Raw genomic sequence first — 23,276 nt, forward strand, 5'->3', positions numbered from 1 at the left:
GTTTTGCAACGAAAACTAGATTTTCTATTGGACAAATTCAGGTAGGCCCCTCCCCGTTTAATTCTGTTTGCTTCCTAGTGAATACCTAGATCGAAAATATAAAAGACAACGTCGTCACAAATCTGGGACCAGCGCCCATAGCGATCCTATTCCTAATTCTATACCAGCGTCCTTGCTAACGATGGGTGCCGTAACTAACTAGCATAGTTGGTCCCTCTGGCATAAAAATATAACGTTATATCCATCCTGCTGGTTCCAGAGCCATGCATTTAGAGAATTGGGCAATGCTATTTATGCAATATGATGCATTTACATGACAGTTAGACATTATAAGGCAGCCATGTTAGCTCCCCATTAACATTTCATGGGGAATACATAAACAATGCGATGTAACAATGTCTAGTTTTATAACAATATTAAACATTCTGAAAGTTGGCCTAGCTCTCTGTGTCGCTGGCTGATCCCGTTGTTGAAAATAGTTCTGGGATATTAGAATCCCGTTGTCTTAACCTTTGTCATCTTCAACCTAGGTGTATATACTAGTCTCTACCTAGTTGGTTACTGCTGGCTAGCAAAGAACCCATATGACAGAAAAGTGCTGACGGTGAGGCTTGGTACTGGCTAGTAACGTTACTGCGTACCTTAATATTGGTTTATGGCTTAGGCTAATGTTACCTCCTGCTGGGATAGCATTTGGTTCTTGAGTTAGCTTTGACTGTTTAAATATTTACCAGCTAGCTACCTAAAGCAAAACAACGTGGCTAGCTAAGTTGGCTAGCTACGACCTTTCTAACGCATTATCTACTATACCTAGTGTGTGTGTGAGCGACTGAGAAAGAGACAGGGAGACTGTACCAGGAGGACCAACATACAAACTTGTTATTCATAGGAGGATATTTTTTTTGTAACCTAGCAACACAAGAACAGCCCCTTACTCACAGCCATCATCAGTTCAAGGCGGCTAAGAGGAATCACTGTCTGAACAGATTAGTAACTGTGGTCTTTTAATGATTCACCCACGGTGCATCAGAGGTAACGATGGTGATCTCTGTGCTCATGAATGTGCGTGTAATCCTGTTTACCACTCTCAGGCCTGATGTTATGTTTCAGGTTTTAAGTTTTAATGTCACATCCACAGGTACAGTACAATTCCATTCTTGCTAGCTCTAAACAATGCAGTAATCAATATCGATGTAGTACTAAAAATAACACAAGGTAGAACAAAAACACACAAGAAATAAAAATAACATGAAGTAAGCTATATACCATATTTACACTGTGCAGGGTTACTGGACTGCTCGACCTTGATATGTATAGGTGTAAGGTAACTAGGTATTTGGTATTTTATTAGGATGCCTATTAGCTGTTGCAAAAGCAGCAGCTACTCTTCCTGGGGTCCACACAAAACATGAAACATGACATAATACAGAACATTAATAGATAAGTACAGCTCAAGGACAGAACTACATCAATTTAAAAATAGAATACGTAGCCTACATATCAATACATACACACAAACTATCTAGGTCAAATAGGGGAGAGGTGCTGTGAGGTGTTGCTTTCTGTTTTAAAAAAAACCCAGGTTTGCTGTTCATTTGAGCAATATGCGATGGGAGTTCCATACAATAATGTCTCTAATATTGTACGCTCTCTTGAATTTGTTCTGGATTTGGGGACTAAAAAGACTCCTGGTGGCATGTCTGGTGGGGAAAGTGTGTGTTAGAGCTGTGTGTAAGCTGACTATGCAAACAGTTTTGAATTTTGAACACTAATGTTTCTTATCAAAATAAGTGATGCGGTCACTCTCTTCAACTCTTAGCCAAGAGAGGCGGGCATGCATAGTATTTATATTAGCCCTCTGATTACAATGAAAAGGCATGCTGCTCTGTTCTGGGCCAGCTGCGGCATAACTAAGTCTTTCCTTGCAGCACTCGACAACACGACTGGACAATAATCAGATAGACAAAACTAGAGCTTGCGGGACTTGCTTTTTGGTATGCAGTGTCATAAAAGCAGAGCATCTCTTTATTACGAACAGACCTCCCCATCTTTACAACCATTGAATCTATATTCTTTGACCATGACTGTTTACAATTTAAGGTAACACTGTAATTTTGTCTCAACTTGTTCTATTAGCCACACCATTCATTATCAGATTCAGCTGAGGTCTAGAACTTAGGGAATGATTTGTACCAAATACAATGCTTTTAGTTTTAGATGTTCAGGACCAGTTTAAGGACAGGTATTTTTGGGAGAACAGACGCATCGGCAAAATTCTGTGAATCTCAAGGACTTAGGGTGAAATATTAAGACACTTTGAAAGGAAGGCTTGCCTACACAAAAACAACTAAGCACACAGCTGCAGGGCGCGAAATTCAAAATCTATTTTTTAAAAATATTTAACTTTTACACATTAACAAGTCCAATACAGCATTTGAAAGATAAACATCTTGTCAATCCAGCCAACATGTCCGATTTTTTAAATGTTTTACAGAGAAAACACCACATATATTTATGTTAGCTCACCACCAAATACAAAAGTGGACAGACACGTATGGATATGATTATGAAGTATGAATTATGATTGAAGTAGCATGCACAAGCCAACCGAAATAAACTAAAACCAACCTAAAGAGCCCAGAAAAAACTACCTCAGATGACAGTCATATAACATGTTACACAATAAATCTATGTTTTGTTCATAAAAAGTGCATATTTTAGCTATAAATCAGTTTTACATTGATGCTACCCAAAAATGCTAACACATAGCTAGAGTCTGAATCCAGACGGGAGTAGCCAGAGAAAATACATACACCAACGTCGGCTACTAATTACACCTCATAAAACATTTCAGAAAAACATATGGTGGATAACTAATGAAAGACAGATATCGTGTGAATAAAGCCAACATTTCCGATTTTTGAAGTGTTTTACAGCGAAAACACAATATATCGTTATATTAGCTAACAACATAAGCTAACATAAGGCAGCATTGATTCTAGTCAAGCGCTAGCCTAGCACAGTTAGCACAGTTAGCATACAACAGTTCGACAGATATATGAAAAAGCATCCCAAATTGGGTCTTATCTTTGTTGGTATTCCATCAGAATGTTGTAACGGGGTCCAATGTCCAGTAGAGTCTTTAGTTGGGTTCCAGAACGAATTATTTCCCTCTTTGGTTAGCCAGCATAATAGCATTGCGGCTCTACACAGCGTTTCTTCAAAAAAAAAAAAAGATCTTCCGTCGTATCACATCTAAAGTCCAGAATAAATTGCAATAATATAATTAAAGTATATTGAAAAAACATACTTTAGAATGATTTTGTGACATGTATCAAATAATATCGTAGTCAGACATCATATTCAACGTTATCTACCTTCTTCCATAAGCCGAGACCAAATTCTGCATCGCGCCCGGAATTTTTTTTTAACTGCGCAGGTCTCACAAGAAGGTGTGTTATTCAGTCCATGGACGAGATATTCGACTCCTTTCAATTCTCACTTCCGCATTACAGCCTGACGAACGCGTGTGAAGTGTCCCTATGGTCCCAAGTCAAAGGGCCTTTTATAGAGAAGGTCTTAAAGAGACACATCGCATTTTGAAAATCTCAATTCGGCTGGGAAAATGGCTGTAAAAATATTTCTGTTCGACTTAGAGAAACAATTCAAACCTTTTTAGAAACTATAGACTGTTATCTATCCAACAGTAGTAAATATATGCATATTGGAAAATAAAAAGTTTCTTAGGAGGCCGTTTGAAAATGTGCACACATTTTCCAGTTTTTTCAATATTCAGCTTGCAGCCCAAACAGGTTAACATAAACACTCTTCGGAAGCAGTAGGAAGTGCATGAACATTTTATCACGAGCGTGATATACGGTGACGCTGACTAGTGAGTCCATGATCGTTTTATGAAGCGTTCATAATGGTTACAAATGTTATGCTTAGAACGAGTACTGACAGAAAGCCAACCAATTACACATCACTGAAGCCCTTGATGAAAGTTAGCTTTGCATCAAAAATATGGTTGATTGAAAAGCCTTATTTTGAGACTTTGTATCCTACCATGTAACAATAACACTACATTTGGAAAATGTAAAGGCCAATTGTAGTCTGTACTTCAAAATACACACATTCAAAGTAAATATGAAAGTAGTTAAAATAAAAGAGGTATTTTTCTAATCATTCATGCTCCGTTTGACTTTACAATGGAATTGCCCCAATGCGTATATGGTTGCGTCATCAGCATACATGGGCACGCATGCTTTGTTACATGCCAGCGGCAGGTCATTGGTAAAACAGAAAAGAGTAGAGGGCCTAGAGAGCTGCCTTGCGGTACAACACACTTTACATGTTTGACATTAGAGAAGCTTACGTTAAAGAAAACCCTCCGTTCTATTAGATAAAAGGCGTAACACATGTTTTTAAAAAAACAGGTTATAGTCAATAATGTCAAAGGCTGCACTGAAATCTAACAGTACAGTTCCCACAGTTGTTTTATTATCAATTTATTTCAACCAATCATCAGACAATTGTCAGTGCAGTACATGTTGAGTGCCCTTCTCTGTAAGCATGCTGAAAGTCTGTTGTTATTTTGTTTACAAAGAAATAGCATTGTATTTGGTGAAGCACATTTTCTTCCAACAGTTTGCTAAGAGTTGGCAGCAAGCTGATAACCACTCTTGGGTGGTTGAATGACTTTGGCTTCCCTCCAGGCCTGAGGACAAACACTTCCCCCTAGGCTCAGATTAAAGATATTACAGACAGTTGTGGCTATAGAGTCAGCTACCATCCTCAGTAGCTTTCCATCTAAGGTATATTATTATTGATTGATAACAATAATTTCCCCACCTCTCCCACACTAACTTTACAAAATTATAACTGGAAATGCTTTTCTTTAACTATTAGTTATTTTTATGAGTGAGTACGATGGCTCACTTAGTTGTTGGCATTTCCTGTCTGTTTGCCCACTTTGCCAGTTTAACCTCTACAGAGTACCTAACCCGGATCCGGGAGCACCCCCCACACCCCCCACACTGATTAGCATCGCTAGCATAGCGTCACAATTAAATAGTAGCATCTAAATATCATTAAATCACAAGTCCAAGACACCCAATGAAAGACACAGATCTTGTGAATAAAACCACCATTTCAGATTTTTTAAATGTTTTACAGGGAAGACACAATATGTAAATCTATTAGCTAAACACGTTAGCAAAAGACACCATTTTCTTACTCCAACAGTTTCTTACTCCATCAGGTGCTATCACCAATTCGGCTAAACTAAGATATTGATAGCCACAGGTATAAATCACAGTTCTACATTGCAGCTGCAATCTGATATAGTGCTGATGCAGCTAGAACAATTACAGAGACCAACGTTATATAACTAATTACTTGTCTTAAAACATTTCAGAAAAAATACACAGCGTACAGACATTGAAAGCCCAACATCTGGTGAATCCAAACAATATTTCAGATTTTTTAAATGTTTTATAGCGAAATTAGCATAACTAGCTAATTAGCATAACCAGGCCAGCCAAAACCAGCTGGACGCGCGCGACCAGTTCACATGCACGACAGATATATGAAATAACATCGTAAATTGGGTCTTACTATTGCTGGTCTTTCATCAGAATGTTGATCAAGGTGTCCTTAGTCCTGATGAGTCGTTCAATCCATTCACAATGGCAACTTCCCCTCTTCATTTAGCCTGGGTACTGGTCGACTGGCACGGTCCATGTCCAAAGTTAAAAAACTCAAAGAACGGAACACGGCAAAACTCCCGAAAAAATTCTAATAATCTGATTAAACTATATTGAAAAAACATACATTACGGTGATATGGTCACATGTATCAAACAAACTTCGACACGGAGATAGTTTTCATCCGTAACGTCAGCATAACAAAAGACAATGCCACCTCTGAAAACGCGCTTCTCAGAAACCGGAAGTTGTCGGTCACGCTAAAGAAATAGATCTTATTTCACGTCAGTACAAGATAAACAAAAAAATTCTCCTCTGACGTCTTCCAGACACCCAGAGGAAGAAGAAGGAAGTGTCATTCGGGTCATAGGTCGCGTGACCATATATAGGCAGAGCTTTGAAGCGAGCATACACATCTTGCAATCTTTTTCTGGCTCAGGGAAAGTGCTGTGAAATGACCTGTGTTTGACTCAGAGACTCAATTGGAACGGTTTTAGAAACCATAGCTTGTTTTCTATCCAATGCTATATGGTTATATGCATATAGTAACAGCAATAATTGAATAAGAGGCAGTTTAGTCTGTAGAGGCAATTATGCTAATGCGAAACAGCACCCCCTGTATTCTCAAGAAGTTAAGTCATTAAAATAATTGGCAACATCAAATGGCTTGTGATGAATAAGCCATCTGATTTGATTAACCCCTCTGGGATATGTGGGACGGTAGTGTCCCACCTGGCCAACATCCAGTGAAAATGCGGAGCGCCAAATTCAAATGAATTACTACAAAAATTACTATAAAAATTAAACTTTCATGAAATTACACATTCAATATACCAAATTTAAGCTACACTTGTTGTGAATTCAGCCAACGTGTCAGATTTAAAAAATGCTTTGCGGCGAAAGCAAACAATGCTAGTATCTGAGGATAGCGCCGCAGCTAACAATCACGGACCATCATATTTCAACACTCCCGGCGCGACACAAAACACAGAAATAAAGATATAATTCATGCCTTACCTTTGACGAGCTTCTTCTGTTTGCACTCCAATATGTCCCATAAACATCACAAATGGTCCTTTTGTTTGATTAATTCCGTAGCATGCTTTCTGGTCACGCGCCTCTAACAAACAGTACACTTCACTGGAGCCTCATTCTGAACATGGCTACTTCTTCATTTCTCAAAGGAAAAGCCTCAACATATGTTCTCATGTTATTTGAGACTAAATTGATTTTATTTATGTGTTATATAAAGTTAAAATAAAAGTGTTCATTGTTCATTCAGTATTGTTGCAATTGTCATTATTACAAACGTGTGTGTGTGTATGATATATATATTTTTTTAATCGGCCGATTAATCGGTATCGGCTTTTTTTGTCCTCCAATAATCAGTATCGGTATCGGCGTTGAAAAATCATAATCGGTCGACCTCTAATATTTATTTCCACACATCTCGGCTTACATTGGCGCCATGTTCAGAAATGCCTCCAAAATATCCGGAGAAATTGCAGAGAGCCACGTCAAATAACAGAAATACTCATCATACACTTTGATGAAAGATGCATGTTTTACATATAATTAAAGATACACTTGTTCTTAATGCAACCGCTGTGTCAGATTTCAAAATAACTTTACGTAAAAAGCACACCATGCAATAATCTGAGACGCGCTCAAGCATAACAACATTTCCCCGCCATGTTGGAGTCAACAGAAGTTACATCATAAATATTCCCTTTGATCATCTTCATCAGAATGCACTCCCAGGAATCCTAGTTCCACAATAAATCGTTGTTTTGTTCGATAATGTCCATTACTTATGTCTAAGTAGCTACTTTTGCTAGCATGTTTAGTGCACATGTCCAAACGCTCGTGCAAATGCAGGCGAACTCGGACGAAAACTTCAAAAAGTTATATAACAGGTCGAATAAACTGGTCAAACTAAGTAGAGAATCAATCTTCAGGATGTTATCATATATTTCCAATAACGTTCCAACCGGAGAATTCCTTCATGTCTGTAGAAGTTATGGAACGCAAGGCGATATCATGAGGAAAGCGCGTGACCAGGAACTGGCATTCTGACAGACCAATGACTGAAACACCTCCCATCCGGCCCCACATCACACTAGAGGCTTCATTCAGCGTTCTACAGACTGTTGACATCGAGTGGAAGGCAGAGGAAGTGCAAACATATCTTACAGGGAATTGAATCGGCGATGAGTTGAACATTGACCAGTCTCAGAATTCTCACTTCCTGTTTGGATTTTTTCTAAGGTTTTTGCCTGCCATATGAGTTCTGTTATACTCACATACATCATTCAAACAGTTTTAGAAACTTCAGTGTTTTATATCCAATAGTATAATAATATGCATATATTAGCATCTGGGACAGAGTAGGAGGCAGTTCACTATGGGCACGCAATTCATCCAAAAGTGAAAATGCTGCCCCCTATCATAAAGAAGTTAAGTTCTTGGCTTTTACCGGAACAGCTACCATGTCCTTGAACCTCAGGAAGTTGACCACTATCGTCTTGGGCCGGTGATGGGTTTTCCAGTTCTTTTGGCGCGCATCTAGAGATATGATAAACAAAGTAGGAGCAGCGTATATAGTTTGTAGAGTCAATATACCGTTGAAGTTGGAAGTTTACGTACACTTAGGTTGGAGTTATTAAAACTAGTTTTTACAACCACTCCACACATGTTTTGTTAACAAACTATAGTTTTGGATATTCTGTTTGTACATCTACTTTGTGCATGTCACAAGTATTTCTTCCAGCAATTGTTTACAGACAGATTATATCAGTCTTATGACTTGGGGATAGAGCAGGGTTCCCTAATTGGTGACCCACGGGCTGAATTTTCCCCCTCGCTTTCTGAGCAAATAATTATAATCTTATTTTTTATTTTTTTTACTGTAAAAACATCAGGAAATCAGCCCCAAATCAAATGTATTTATATAGCCCTTCTTACATCAGCTGATATCTCAAAGTGCTGTACAGAAACCCAGCCAAAAACCCCAAATAGCAAGCAATGCAGGTGTAGAAGCACGGTGGCTAGGAAAAACTCTCTAGAAAGGCCAAAACCTAGGAAGAAACCTAGAGAGGAACCATGCTATGAGGGGTTGCCAGTACTCTTCTGTCTGTGCCGGGTGGAGGTTATAACAGAACATGGCCAAGATGTTCATAAATGACCAGCATGGTCAAATAATAATAATCACAGTAGTTGTCGAGGGTGCAACAAGTCAGCACCTCAGGAGTAAATGTCAGTTGGCTTTTCATAGCCGATCATTAAGAGTATCTCTACCGCTCCTGCGGTCTCTAGAGAGTTTAAAACAGCAGGTCTGGGACAGGTAGCACGTCCGGTGAACAGGTCAGGGTTCCATAGCCGCAGGCAGAACAGTTGAAACTGGAGCAGCAGCACGGCCAGGTGGACTGGGGACAGCAAGGAGTCATTATGCCAGGTAGTCCTGAGGCATGGTCCTAGGGCTTAGGTCATCCGATAGAGAAAGAAAGAGAGAATTAGAGAGAGCATACTTAAATTCACACAGGACACAGGATAAGACAGGAGAAGTACTCCAGATATAACAGACTGATCCTAGCCCCCCAACACATAAACTACTGCAGCATAAATACTGGAGGCTGAGACAGGAGGGGTCAGGAGACACTGTGGCTCCATCCGATGATACCCTCGGACAGGGCCAAACAGGCAGGATATAACCCGACCCACTTTGCCAAAGCACAGCCCCCACACCACTAGAGGGATATCTTCAATCACCAAGGCTGAGTATAGCCCACAAAGATCTCCGGCACGGCACAACCCAAGGGGGGGGGGGGGGGGAGATCACGTCAGTGACTCAACCCACTCAAGTGACGCACCCCTCCTAGGGACGGCATGGAAGAGCGCCGGTGACTCAGCCCCTGTATTAGGGTTAGAGGCAGAGAATCCCAGTGGAGAGAGGTGAACCGGCCAGGCAGAGACAGCAAGGGCGGTTCGTTGTTCCAGAGCCTTTCCGTTCACCTTCACACTCCTGGGCCAGACTACACTCAATCAAATGACCTACTGAAGAGATGAGTCTTCATTAAAGAATTAAAGGTTGAGACCGAGTCTGCGTATCTCACATGGGTAGGCAGACCATTCCATAAAAATGGAGCTCTATAGGAGAAAGCCCTGCCTCCAGCTGTTTGCTTAGAAATTCTAGGGACAATTAGGAGGCCTGCGTCTTGTGACCGTAGCGTACGTGTAGGTATGTACGGCAGGACCAACTCGGAAAGATGGGTAGGAGCAAGCCCATGTAATGCTTTGTAGGTTAGCAGTAAAACCTTGAAATCAGCCCTTGCCTTAACAGGAAGCCAGTGTAGGGAGGCTAGCACTGGAGTAATATGATCAATTTTTTTGGTTCTAGTCAGGATTCTAGCAGCCGTATTTAGCACCAACTGAAGTTTATTTAGTGCTTTATCCGGGTAGCCGGAAAGTAGAGCATTGCAGTAGTCTAACCTAGAAGTAACAAAAGCATGGATACATTTTTCTGCATAATTTTTGGACAGAAAGTTTCTGATTTTTGCAATGTCACGTAGATGGAAAAGAGCTGTCCTTGAAACAGTCTTGATATGTTCGTCAAAAGAGAGATCAGGGTCCAGAGTAACGCCGAGGTCCTTCACAGTTTTATTTGAGACGACTGTACAACCATCAAGATTCATTGTCAGATTCAACAGAAGATCTCGTTGTTTCTTGGGACATAGAACAAGCATATCTGTTTTGTCCGAGTTTAAAAGTTGAAAGTTTGCAGCCATCCACTTCCTTATGTTTGAAACACAGGCTTCTAGCGAGGGCAATTTTGGAGCTTCACCATGTTTCATTGACATGTACAGCTGTGTGTCATCCGCATAGCAGTGAAAGTTAACATAATGTGTTCGAATGACATCTCCAAGAGGTAAAATATATAGTGAAAACAATAGTGGTCCTTAAACAGAACCTTGAGGAACACTGACATTTACAGTTGATTTGTCAGAGGACAAACCGTTCAGAGACAAACTGATATCTTTCCCAATTGATTTTTATTTAAGGAATCTGTTCCCAAGTATTCTCACACAAGAGATGTGATTGTATACAAATGTGAGCAAGGTTTAAAATTATTGTTTTAGTCAAACATATATTCTATTTCAATTTTTTATTTATTTTTAGGCTAGCTTAATTTTGTCAAATTTCCATTCAATGCAACTGATATCCATGTGACGGAACCAACATTTCTTCTAATTTTCAGATATTTTCCAAAATAGTTTTGTTAGTGACTCTATTGCCAATCTTACTGTGTTATCCACTGACTGACATTGTAAGTGTTTAGTTCAGCATAGAAAGGGATAGCTAAATGGCCTAATTGAGTTTCGCAGTGTACCGTTTCAGGCCTCTGACATCTAGCATCAACTAAGGGGTCTGGAGTCTGGACCTCTATAGTGTAAAGTCAGTCGTGCTCAATAACAGGGTTCCCCAACTGGTTTTATTTGTCCCCGCAAGCTTTCTGGGCAACAAAGAAAAACACCAGGAAATCAGCTCAAAGTGATTTCTATTTAAGGAATCTGTTCCCAAGTGTTCTCACACATGATCGTATACAAATGGAAGCAAAGTTTAAAATAATTGTTTTAGTCTAACATATCTGTTTGGTCTTCTTGCAGTCAATTTGCATCCCTCTGAATCTAGTTGATAATCCCTGGGATAGCGGCTGAGTTGATGCACTGGTGCCCCTTTTCCGAGCTTTCCTTTCACACCGCCTGATATAGACGTCCTGGAAGGCAGGGAGCTCGGCACAGTTATGTTTCCTACAGTTCAGGTGAAATGGATCTAATCACTGGATTGTGATAAGGGTCTCTGGTACTGTTAGACATGTCTCTGTCGTGGAGCTTAAAGTTGCTTGATAGAAAAACATTGCTGCTGATTGTGCCTCATCGCTGATTGTGCCTCATATGGAAGAGAGTTTTGTAACCTAGCAACACAAAAGCTCCTTGCTCACAGGCATCAGTTCAAGGCGGTCAAGAGGACTTACTGTCTGAAAGGAAAAGGGATACTTTGTCAGTTGAACAACTGAACGCATTCAACCGAAATGTGTTCCGCATTTAAACCAACCCCTCTGAACAGATGAGCAGGTGTTTACATGCAATCAAATGTGGTCTTTTAATGATTGACGTAAGCCCACGGTGCATCAGAAGTAATGATGATGATCGTTGTGGTCATGAATGTGGATGTAATCCTGTTTACCACTCGCAGGCCTGATGTTATGACTCCTAGAATGGATCTAATCACCAGATTTGTGTTGAGGGTTGCTTGTACTGTGTTAGACATGTCTGTCGTAGAGCTAGTTGCTTGTGAGAAAGAAACATTGCTGCTGATTGTGCCTTGACTTCTATTTCTTTTTCCCCTCAGGGTCACCTCAGAGAGTGTTGTACATCCAAGTGGGTATTTTGTGAGGTGAGTTTTTACATAATTTCTAGGGCTTGACATTAACTTTTTTTGCCACTTGTTTTTCGGACAAGTAGGACTCGTTCAAGTCAATTCATTTTTTAAACGATTTCGATAGGAAACACACTAACGTTTCTAAAACTGTTAAAATAATGTCTGTGAGTATAACATAACTTATTTGGCAGGCGAAACCCTGAGGACAAACCATCCAGGATTTTTTTTTTGGGGGTGACTTTTCTATTGGGTTTCTATGGGTAACTAGATTTATAAGGCACCTGGTTGCAGTTCCTATGGCTTCCACTAGATGTCAACAGTCTTTAGAAATTGGTTGATGTTTTTCCTTTGATAAATGAAGAAGTACGGCTGTTCAGAATGAGTGTCAAGCCAAGAGTACTCTTTTGTTTGGTGCGTGCTCCAGGTCACGCGCTCCACGTTGATTTTATCCGCTATTGAACACAGTAGATTCCGACTTAAATTTGATCGATTATTTACGTTTTAGGATACCTAAAGTTGGATTAGGAAAGTTGTTTGAAATGTTTGGACCAAGTTTACAGGTAACTTATTAGATCATTTGTAGTCATGTTGGGCGAGTTGGAACCAGTGTTTTTCTGAATCAAACGCGCCAAATAAATGGACATTTTGGGGATAAAAAAGGAGTTTATCGAACAAAAGGACCATTTTTGATGTTTCTGGGACATATTGGAGTGCCAACAGAAGAAGATCTTCAAAGGTAAGGCATGAATTATATAGTTATTTCTGACTTTCGTGTCGCACCTGCTTGGTTGAAATGTGATTTTCATGTGTTTGCATGTTGGGGTGCTGTCCTCAGATAATCGCATGGTTTGCTTTCGCCGTAAAGCCTTTTTGAAATCTGACACGGCAGCTCGATTAACAAGAAGTTAAGCTTAATTTTGCTGTATTGCACTTGTGATATTATGAAAGTTAACCTGTTGAGGATGGGGGCGCTGTTGAGACTATTTATGCTAATTGGGTAATTTTTGAAACGGCTTCCCACAAAATCCTTGATCGTACAATATGCATATTATTATTAGTATTGGATAGAAAACAGTCTATAGTTTCTATAGGAGTTGAAATTTTGTCTCTAAGTGGAACAGAGCCCATTCTACAGCAATTTCCCTGACATGGAGTCAGATTTCAGAAATGTTGGCCACTGTTCTGAAGTCAGTTAAAAGGGCACTGTTATTGCTATGACTATACGGACACTTCTTACGTCTTCCCCTGGATGCCTTTACGTGATGACGATTCCAATGGGGTCGATTGCGCGTTCACAGGCACTACAAATGAAAAAACCCTGTAGCTAGCAAGTCTTTTCTTGGTGCGTAACGCGCGTGGAGGACACCGACCCGCTCCTGTTCCAAGCGTTAGTTTAGCCTGTTATATTTCTCCGATCATCTTTTCACTCGTTATAGGAGTTAAAAACATCATAAGGTAGTTAATTTAAAGCGTTTTATAGCAATTTATATCCGTTTAGTGCGATTTTGGGACATTTATTTTTGAAACGATGTGAATAGCTGGGCACGCTTTTCAGTTCATCCCGAACGCAGTTGGCATTTCCACATGGCAAGAGGACAGCTTTCCACCAAAAGACGATTACTCCCAAGAAAGGATCCTTTGCCCAAGATACTGATGGAAGAACAGCTCAAAGTAGGACATTTTTATTATGATAAATCGTGTTTCTGTCGAAACATTTTAGTGGCTTAGGACGCCATGTTTTTTGACGTAGCTTCGCTTGGCGCAAACTGTATTGAAAAGTAAGGATAAATTAAAAAATGTAATTCCGCAATTGTATTAAGAATTAAATTGTCTATCAATCCCTGTCCACCCTATATTTTTTAGTCACGTTTATGAGTATTTATGTATAAGAGTAGATCACTGTCTAAGTGGCGCAAGGACATTTTCTGACCAGCTGAGCTACATTTCACATTGTCTAACCATGATTTTGGTGGCTAAATATAAACGTTTTCGATCAAACTCTATATGGATTGTGTAATATGATGTTACAGGAGTGTCATCTGAAGAATTCTGAGAAGGTTAGTGAAAAAATTAATATATTTTTGGCGATGTTGACGTTATCGCTCACTTTGGCTAGAGTCAATGCTGGGCTGCTATGTGCTATGTGCTATGCTAATATAACGATTTATTGTGTTTTCGCTGTAAGACACTTAGAAAATCTGAAATATTGTCTGTATTCACAGGATCTGTGTCTTTCGATTCGTGTATGCTGTGTATTTTTACGAAATGTTTGATGATTAGTAAGTAGGTAAACACGTTGCTCTAAGTAGTTTTTCTATTCCATTTGTGACGGTGGGTGCAATTGTAACCTATGCCATCTACCTGAAATATGCACTTTTTTCTAACAAAACCTATCCCATACCATAAATATGTTATCAGACTGTCATCTGATGAGTTTTTTTGTTGGTTAGGGGCTATAAATATCTTAGTTTAGCCGAATTGGTGATGGCTACTGGTGTTGGTGGACAAATAAAAGATGGTGGATTATGCTAATGTGTTTTTAGGTAATAGATGTACATCTTTACATATTGTGTCTTCCCTGTAAAACATTTTAAAAATCGGACATGTTGACTGGATTCACAAGATCTGTGTCTTTCATTAGCTGTATTGGACTTTAATGTGTGAAAGTTAAATATTTTAAAAAAATATTTTTTTTGAATTTCGCGGCACTGGTTTTTCAGTGGGGGGGGGGGGGGGGGGGTGTGCCGCTAGCGGCACGCTGATCCTAGACAGGTTAAATATTTCTAATAATTTAATTTGAATTTCGTGCTCTGCAATTTCACCGGATGTTGTCTAGCGGAACGTCTAGCCGTAACAGGTTAACTTCATTGGGATAGGGGGCAGCATTGGGAAGTTTGGATGAAAAGCGTGCTCAGAGTAAATTGCCTGTTACTCAGGCCCAGAAGCTAGGTTATGCATATTTGGATAGAAAAAACTCTAAAGTTTCTAAAACAGAACTATGGCAGGCAAAAACCTGAGAAAAATCCGACCAGGAAGTGGGAAATCTGAGGTTTGTAGTTTTTTTAAGTGATTGTCTATGCAATATCCTGTATCTGTGGGGTCATATTGCACTTCCTAAGGCTTCCACTAGATGTCAACAGTCTTTAGAAGTTGTTTCATGCTTGTTTTGTGAAAGGCGATCGAAATAAGAGCTGTTTAACATGAAGTCCTATGCGTGTCATCTGATGAAGATCATCAAAGGTTAGTGATTCATTTGATCTCTTTCTGCTTTTTGTTACTCCTCCCTTTGGCTGGAAAAATGGCTGTCTTTTTCTGTGGCTATGTACTTACCTAACATAATCGGTTGGTGTGCTTTCGCCGTAAATCCTTTTTGAAATCAGACGTTTTGGCTGGATTCACAACAAGTTTAGCTTTAATTTGGTGTCTTTCATGTGTATTTAATGAAAGTTTGATTTTTTTATAGAAATTTATTTGAATTTGGCGCTCTGCATTTTTACTGGCTTTTGGCCAAGTGGGACGTTAGCGTCCCACATATCCCGGAGAAGTTAAGCATAACCGGTCAAATGTATTTCGATCAATGGGTACTTCCATCAATGATTAAGCAAAAAAGCAATATCTTGCAATGCGATGTATTTATTTTTCTTCTCCTGGACTATTGGCCAGTGACAGTTTTATTTATTGGCTTTTTATTTTTTTTGATTTGCCAAAATCGGGCTATTACCGGCTAACGGAAACCCTGCTGAGGATAAATATCCTTTTTGACTTCCATCTGGTAAAGAAATCAATGGAGCACACTATTGGTTAGTGCTCTGCGTGGGAGGTGTTTGTGTGGGCACAATACTAAACAGTTCCTTACTGTCAAGAAGAGCGTAGCCTACACCACACTGTGTGAAGAAAATGAAAGTAATTTCTTTCTTGGAATAAACTTTTTGACAGCCTCATTTGCATTAGTAGAGATGTTTACAATTTATTCTTAAACTATTGCTACACCACATGCTCAAAAAAAGCAATTTCTGGGTTTTGTAGTGTAAACCTTCCCATAGTGGCTAGTAGATTAATCAGCTATTAGGGTTGCAGTGCCATCTTAAATTGATGGCGCAGCAGCAAAAGAAGCAAGCAACCCATCTGTAATATGACACATTTTGAATGTGTGTGGGAACATAAAGGACTTGAAAGCAGTGGGCTTTTTAGACGACACTTGTGTAAATGCCTGGAAGATGAGCCTTTGATGGGGACACCAAAGTGGAAAGCTCGCCTCCAGATGGAAATGCATTTGGATCATTACCCAAGCAGCTCCGCAAAGACATTAATCTGCAGCAGTGCTCATAAGGTGAATTTCTCCTGAAATTGCCCGTCTTTGGTGAGATTTGAGGGATTAGTGGCTTATTACTGGTAATGTCAGTGAAATATGGGGTCTCACTCAGGTCTGTAGATCTCAGTCCAATAATGAGGTAAAGTTTGTCCTTACTGGTCTAATCCTGAACCTCTGACTTGGAGTTCTGCTCCCAGAGGCACGTCTGTTAATCCTAACTTTGATTCAAAACTTGGGTTGGCCCTCGTCTGCTACTCTATGCCCCTGTTGGCAAAATCACTAGGAATGTTAGTCACCATAATCACCAGGCACACAAGAATGACAGGATAGATGTGAAGTACCCTGTGTTGTTCTCCATAATCTAGAGGGGATGAGACGACATTGGCTAATCATTGGAATTTGAGAGAATGTTCTGTTGCAGTGTTCTTCCGTGTCAAGGCTGAAGCAGCTGAACTGCTGCAGAGCTGAGGTGACTCTGGGACAGACTCCAGTCTCTCTCTCAATAGAACCAGCCAATGTCTACAGTTCTGTTCCCATGAGGCTGTGTGTATTGGAGGAGCGCTGGGCAGCACTTCCTTGGTGATGATTGACTGGGACAGAAAGCCCCAAATTGAGGACGATGCTCCATGGCTGTCGTTTCTCCTTTTAACCTTTTCTCAATAGGGGGTGCTGTTGGCACTTTGTAATAATTTCGTTCCCAAATTAAACTGCCTCGTACTCAATTCTTGCTCGTACAATATGCATATTATTATAAGGCACTATTGGATAGAAAACACTCTATTGGATAGAAAACACCCTCTAGTTTCTAAAACCGTTTTAATTATATCTGTGAGTAAAACAGAACTGGAGTTAGAGCAATTTTCCTATGAGGATGTGAGTGCTGAAATCTGCAGGCTGTTCTGAGGTCCCTTTATTAATTTGCCTGTCTTCTATTGGTTGAGATGCACTGCATACGCCTTCCCCTGGATGTCAGCGAATTGTGAGAATTGAAATGGTGTTGCTAGGCAGATCTGAGAGCTTATAAATGGGCTGGCAACGTGGGGTCCGTCCTTTCTTCTCTTCGCCATGACGCAAAAAGGACCTCTGGATGTCGTTCTAGAAAGCTCCCGTTATAGCCCGTAGATATATCTGGCTCTGTTTTTATTCGATATAGGTGTTAAAGACATCATAATGTTGTTATATAAGTATATTGCGATTTTCGGATATTTATTAGTGCTGCGTTTTAGTGAGTTGGACACGTCTTTGCCACATGGCTAATGTTTACTGCTAATTCCAACGTTGAAGACGACAATCTACAACCGAGCAACGATTATTTTGGAAAAAGGACAACTTGCCCAAGATTCTGATGGGAGCTCATCAAAAAGTAAGAACTATTTATGATGTTAATTCGTTGTTCTGTTGAAAAATGTTAAACTCATATTCCGCCATTAATCTCGGTGCGGTCTCGCTTTAACGCACGCTGTATGTCGTAGTAACGTTAATTTTAAAAATCTAACACAGCGATTGCATTAAGAACTACTGTATCTTTCATTTGCTGTCCAACCTGTATTTTTTAGTCAAGTTTAGGATTAGTTACTGATTAGATTAGGTGCCTCTCCCAAGATTTCTCCCAACATATTGTTGGCAGCTTGGCTACTTTTCTCATTGTATAACCACGATTTGTGCCGCTAAATATGCACATTTTCGAACAAACTCTATATGTATTGTGTAATATGATGTTATGGGACTGTCATCTGAAGAAGTTTGAGAAGGTTAGTGAAAAAATTAATATCTTTTGCTGGTTTATTCGTTATCGCTATTGTTGGCTTGAATCAATGCTGTTGTGTGGTTGGCTATTGTAGTAAGCTAATATAATCCTATATTGTGTTCTCGCTGTAAAACACTTAAAAAATCTGAAATATTGGCTGGATTCACAAGATGTTTGTCTTTCATTTGCTGTACGCTGTGTATTTTTCAGAAATGTTTTATGATGAGTATTTAGGTAATTCACGTTGGTCTCTGTAGTTATTCTAGTTGCTTTGGTGAGAGTTGTGATGGTGGCTGCAATGGTAAACTATGATATGCACATTTTTCTAACAAAACATATGCTATACAATAAATATGTTATCAGACTGTCATCTGATTAAGTTGTTTCTTGGTTAGTGGCTATTTATATCTTTATTTGGTCGAAATTGTGATAGCTACTTATGCAGGAAAAAAATGGTGGGAAAAAAGGTTGTGTCTTTTGCTATCGTGGTTAGCTAATAGATTTACATATTGTGTCTTCCCTGTAAAACATTTTAAAAATCAGAAATTATGGCTGGATTCACAAGATGTGTATCTTTCATCTGGTGTCTTGGACTTGTGATTTAATGATATTTAGATGCTAGTATTTACTTGTGACGCTATGCTAGGCTAGTCAGCTTTTTTACTGATGGGGGTGCTCCCGGATCCGGGATTGTGATGAAGTAGAAGTTAACTCACCACATCTGGAGGGAGTGTTATTATTGGACCAGAGAGGAGCAATGGTTCCCCTGCTACTCATTCTGAATTAGACGTGCATGTAGAGCAAATAAACTCAATTTATATCACAAAACCTATTTCTCGTTCACTTTTGCTGTTCAATTTATGCGTTAGTTCCAGCTAAGAGTAAAATTTATATCGCATTACAGTTTGTTGCCAGCCAAAGGTTAAACAGAGCTTTGAAACACACAGTTTGAAGCCCAGCTGATTAAATTCTCTACAGGTGACGGCTGCCAGGGTTTGTAAATAAGACTAGGATTAAATGCAACGCATCTGGGGCTCTTTTTGTGTTTATAAGGAGATCCGTTTCTATTTATACTGTAGTCTGCCCTGGTCTCTAGTGTATAATACTTCCACTTTAGCACTGTGTGGGCCCGACCTGGTTTCCTCTGCAGATTTCTATGTGAGCTGAGCAGTGGTCAGTTACTGTAGAACCTGGATGTGATGGGAGCCTCTGGATCCGTCATGTCAGCAGGTTCTGCTTCATGAATCTGTCTGATTGATCCAGGGTGCAGGTGGCACCATGACCGCACACTGCAACAATAACGCATGACGGCATGTCACTGAATATCCTGTTTTGTTGATGCATGGGGGGTCATTTAATGACTGCTCTGGTTTAGGTGTCCTCACTATCCAAATGGAGTAAGGTTACTCTCTTGTAGTCAGAAGAGCTGTAAATGCATAGCTTAGCATTTGATATTAGGATGTCAGCTAAATGTACCATACAGAATTAGCCTGCCGCTAGCCTATATTATGCAATGAGTTGAGACTGTCAGCAGCAGAGGATCAGCCATGCTCAGTGCTGCTTTGTGCTTGTAGCCCTGACTACTCTAGTCTCCTCAAGGACAGAAATCAATGGCTGTTATGTGTGATTGAGAGGCTGGTATAGAGCGCTCTCGCACTTCTCAGTTGGCTCATTAGGACGGTGTCTGTTAGCTGTTGCCATTATTTACCTAGGATGTGAATGTCTGCAATGTAAACCTACCCTTATTGGAATATGAGTTACAGGCCGAGTAAGATTTAGTTCCAATGAACCTGTTTGAATAGTTTATGATAATTGGAGTGTTAGCCGTTCATTCTGCGTAAATGCAAAGTGGATACAGGTACAGCCTAGTGTAGGCTACTTTCCATCTTGGCAGAGGAGATTGGAAGCATTGGCTGGGAAAGTAGTCTTCAACATTTTTACAGAAATTTCACAGAAACCCTGTTTGAGCCCATATTAGGGAAATGTTTACTCCAGTGTTATTTCTTTCTGAGCAGCTCCCGCAATGATTTTGTCAGTCCTGCCCTGACTCCAAAGGATCTAGTTCTCTTCAGCCCAAGGCCAATTTACAATACTTTGTAAATTGAGAGAATGAGCCAACGTAACGAATATAATAACAATATACTTTTAACCAATATATTAATAACCAATATACTTTTTGTCATAGTCTTTCTTTGTTTGTCATAGAAGCTACACTAGCTCTGCCCTCTGCAAAACATCACTGACACAAACTGTATCGCAAGATTTAACTGGATACAATGGCATGATGACTGAATTTCCTGCAGCAAGCTAAGCCCATTTGTTTCATCAATGGGGAGTCAGGGACACTGGAATCAATATGCTCACAATAGTTAAAAATTGTCTGTTAAGCTGAGTCCTGTCTTCATAGCAGTTCTAATAATTGGCTTTAACGGTCACTGGACTGCAATAATGTGCTGCAGGACCCCCTCTCGTGGAGGAATGGTGAGAACTGTCAAATGAGACACGAGCTCTTCAGTCTAATTGGCCTCCCACTGGTTATTAGTGAGGGCTTCTGATCTGATTGGGCGGTGGAGTGTTGCCCAGACTAATGATCTGGAAGGTGCTGCTCCGTACCTGGAACGAGAGACGAAGGAGGCAGGTGGATCTCTTAAAGTTTGGACACCAAGTTGACCAAGAGGATATGCTGCTGACAGCTGTTGGCTTGCAATGTAGAAGTTAGAGCCAGATTGCTCAAGTCAGTTTTGTTGGCTTTGTCTAGTGTGTGCAGAGTGGAGCTTTTAGTCATGGTGGACACAGGTGGATGGTAAAGTTTGGAAAGTGAAATGGCAAAAAGTCATAAGATCATGTAATGTCTATTCTGGCCTGCCAGTTTTGTTGGCTTTGTTCAATGTATAGTTTTACGTTCCACATGGCCGTACATAACGCAGGTTGCCATTTATTGTCATTAATCTTGCCCTGGAGGCCGCTCTGCAGAGTGGTCTCTAGCTGGCACAGCCACCAAGTAATAAAATCAAATTTTATACCTGACCTTAATCACACTGCTAACCCTAATGCCTCAACCTAGCCTTAAATGAAGACCAAAAAGCTCATTTTTGTTTCATGAGTTTTTACAATATAACTAATTTTGACATTGCTGCTGGCCTATCTTGTGGAAATTGCTCAGTTTTGCCTCAAAGGCAAGATTCATGACAAATGTCAACCTGCGTACATAACGTCCATCTAGACATGGCAAGCTAATCACAGTAACCCGATGTCAGGTGGTGAAGGCCCTCGTATGCGTACATGTTTGATCACTACGTCAGAGAAAATGTCAGCATGCATATTTCATAGATGAAGACATTAAGTAGGCATACTAACTTACTCATTCCCACCTGGTCTCCGGAGGTCTCCTGTTACACGGCTTCTATTCTACTCCCGTAAAAGCTCTTGTTAAAAATACATCTCCTTCAGAAGTTTCACCATCTTCTCACTACCCTGGACATGAAAGGGCTGGTAGCTGAAATGAAATTACATTACTGGAGACAGTGTTCCCCCTCATCCACAAAGAGCTTCAAGGAGGGAGACATGGATGTATGATACGGTATTAAACTAGGCCAAACTGTTGGACTGTTAATTGCATAATCTGTTAGGCTACACATCAACAAGCCTATGTTCTTACTGTGTTTGAAGGTCCTTCATTGTGCAGTTCATTAGGCTATGTTGGGACTTTTTGTTTTGTAATTATTTCTCATCACAATCCAGTATAATGTAACTCCTGTACAGCAAAACCAGAAACATTATCTGCCACCCCTTGGTGTCTTTTCCCATTTGGCGTTAAGCTGTGGTAAGTGCTTCCAGCCTCCTGCTGTTAGTCCTCCCATCAGAGGTGAATGGGTCCTGATTTAAAGTCTGCCAGAGGTGTGAAGTAAATTAATTTCATACTCCTAGCCTGAAACCTCCGGTCTCGCTAAGCAGCCTCTCTCGCTGAGGTTGACAGGTGGACTGAGTGTTCCAGAGTATTCCAGCACAGGAAATTCTGCAGTGTCCTCCAGTCAAACTACATCACACATTAGGCCTATTACATCATACCAGAACAATATTCAGGAATGCTTCATGTGTGACTGCAGAGTGAACAATCACTATCAGAAAAGGAAAGGAGTCTCTGTTATGTTGACCGTGGTGCTGAAAATACCTTTGGCCCTAACCCTGTGACTGAGGGACCTCACATACTCATAAACAACACATTTGTCATGTGGACAGTTGGTCAATGTTGGTGCTGATTGTATTTTTGCTGGTGGAATTGAACCATATGTACCGGTGATGAATTTGGAGCTCTGTTGACAAAATGATAAGATCATTGCTGTCTCTACTCTGGTATAGTCTGTCCAACAGTACATTACTAAGAGGACATCTTCATGATTCAGCCTAATAAAAGTTGGCTTTCATGGTGGAGTGGATTTGTCAACCTGAAATGCAATTATGGTTGTTGTCTTGGTATTTAAAATCATTTTTTGGAGTTCTATGAACAGTCAGCCTTAATTCATACTTTCTTGGATATGTGATCCACCTAGGTCGTCTGCATACCACAAGACAGTTAGGCTGCTGAGATAAATCCTGGGCATTAACTTGATGCAAACACAAGTCTTTCAGTCTTCAGCAAAGTTAGCTTCCCGGTATTTATAATGTGAACATGGTTCACTAAACCAACAACAGAAAGGTGAAAGTTATTGGATTAAATCAGTTTGACTAATCCCCTCCGTCTATGTGTTGTGAAGTGCAGATGGAAATTGCCGTCCCCTGCTGGTTTTTCTCTACCTGCTCTTTAATTACTGAGTTAAGGGGGCTTTCGTTGGGCACATTTTTGATTCTGTTCAGGTTTGCAGTGCCTATGATCAGTATTTTTTTGATCAATATGTCTGAATCATCCATAAGCAGGCATAAGGGACTCATCTTTTTAAAATATTTTATTTGAATGAACGCTGAATAATTGAAACCTTTTCAGATTTTCTGCCCTTTGCAAATAAATATTTCAGATGCAGAACTCCTTGTGACTGAATAGCCAGCACAAAAGCTTTGTGTGAAATTCCCTAGAGTG

General features: G+C 40.1%; 1 protein-coding gene across 3 annotated transcripts in view; it reads left to right on the forward strand.

Moving 5' to 3' along the window:
• Window positions 1–23,276, forward strand: part of LOC129858186 (ecto-NOX disulfide-thiol exchanger 2-like) — a 321,149-nt gene that overhangs the window by 604 nt on the left and 297,269 nt on the right. For 2 of the 3 annotated variants that reach the window (XM_055927213.1, XM_055927216.1), the window contains exon 2: window positions 12,114–12,158. The exons of the other annotated variant lie outside the window; for it this stretch is intronic. The gene's annotated coding sequence lies outside the window, so the exon portion shown is untranslated. The remainder of the gene's footprint in view (window positions 1–12,113; window positions 12,159–23,276) is intronic. 3 annotated transcript variants of the gene reach the window in all.

This window comes from Salvelinus fontinalis, chromosome 6, assembly GCF_029448725.1.
Source record: "Salvelinus fontinalis isolate EN_2023a chromosome 6, ASM2944872v1, whole genome shotgun sequence".
NCBI classification, from domain to species: domain Eukaryota; kingdom Metazoa; phylum Chordata; class Actinopteri; order Salmoniformes; family Salmonidae; genus Salvelinus; species Salvelinus fontinalis.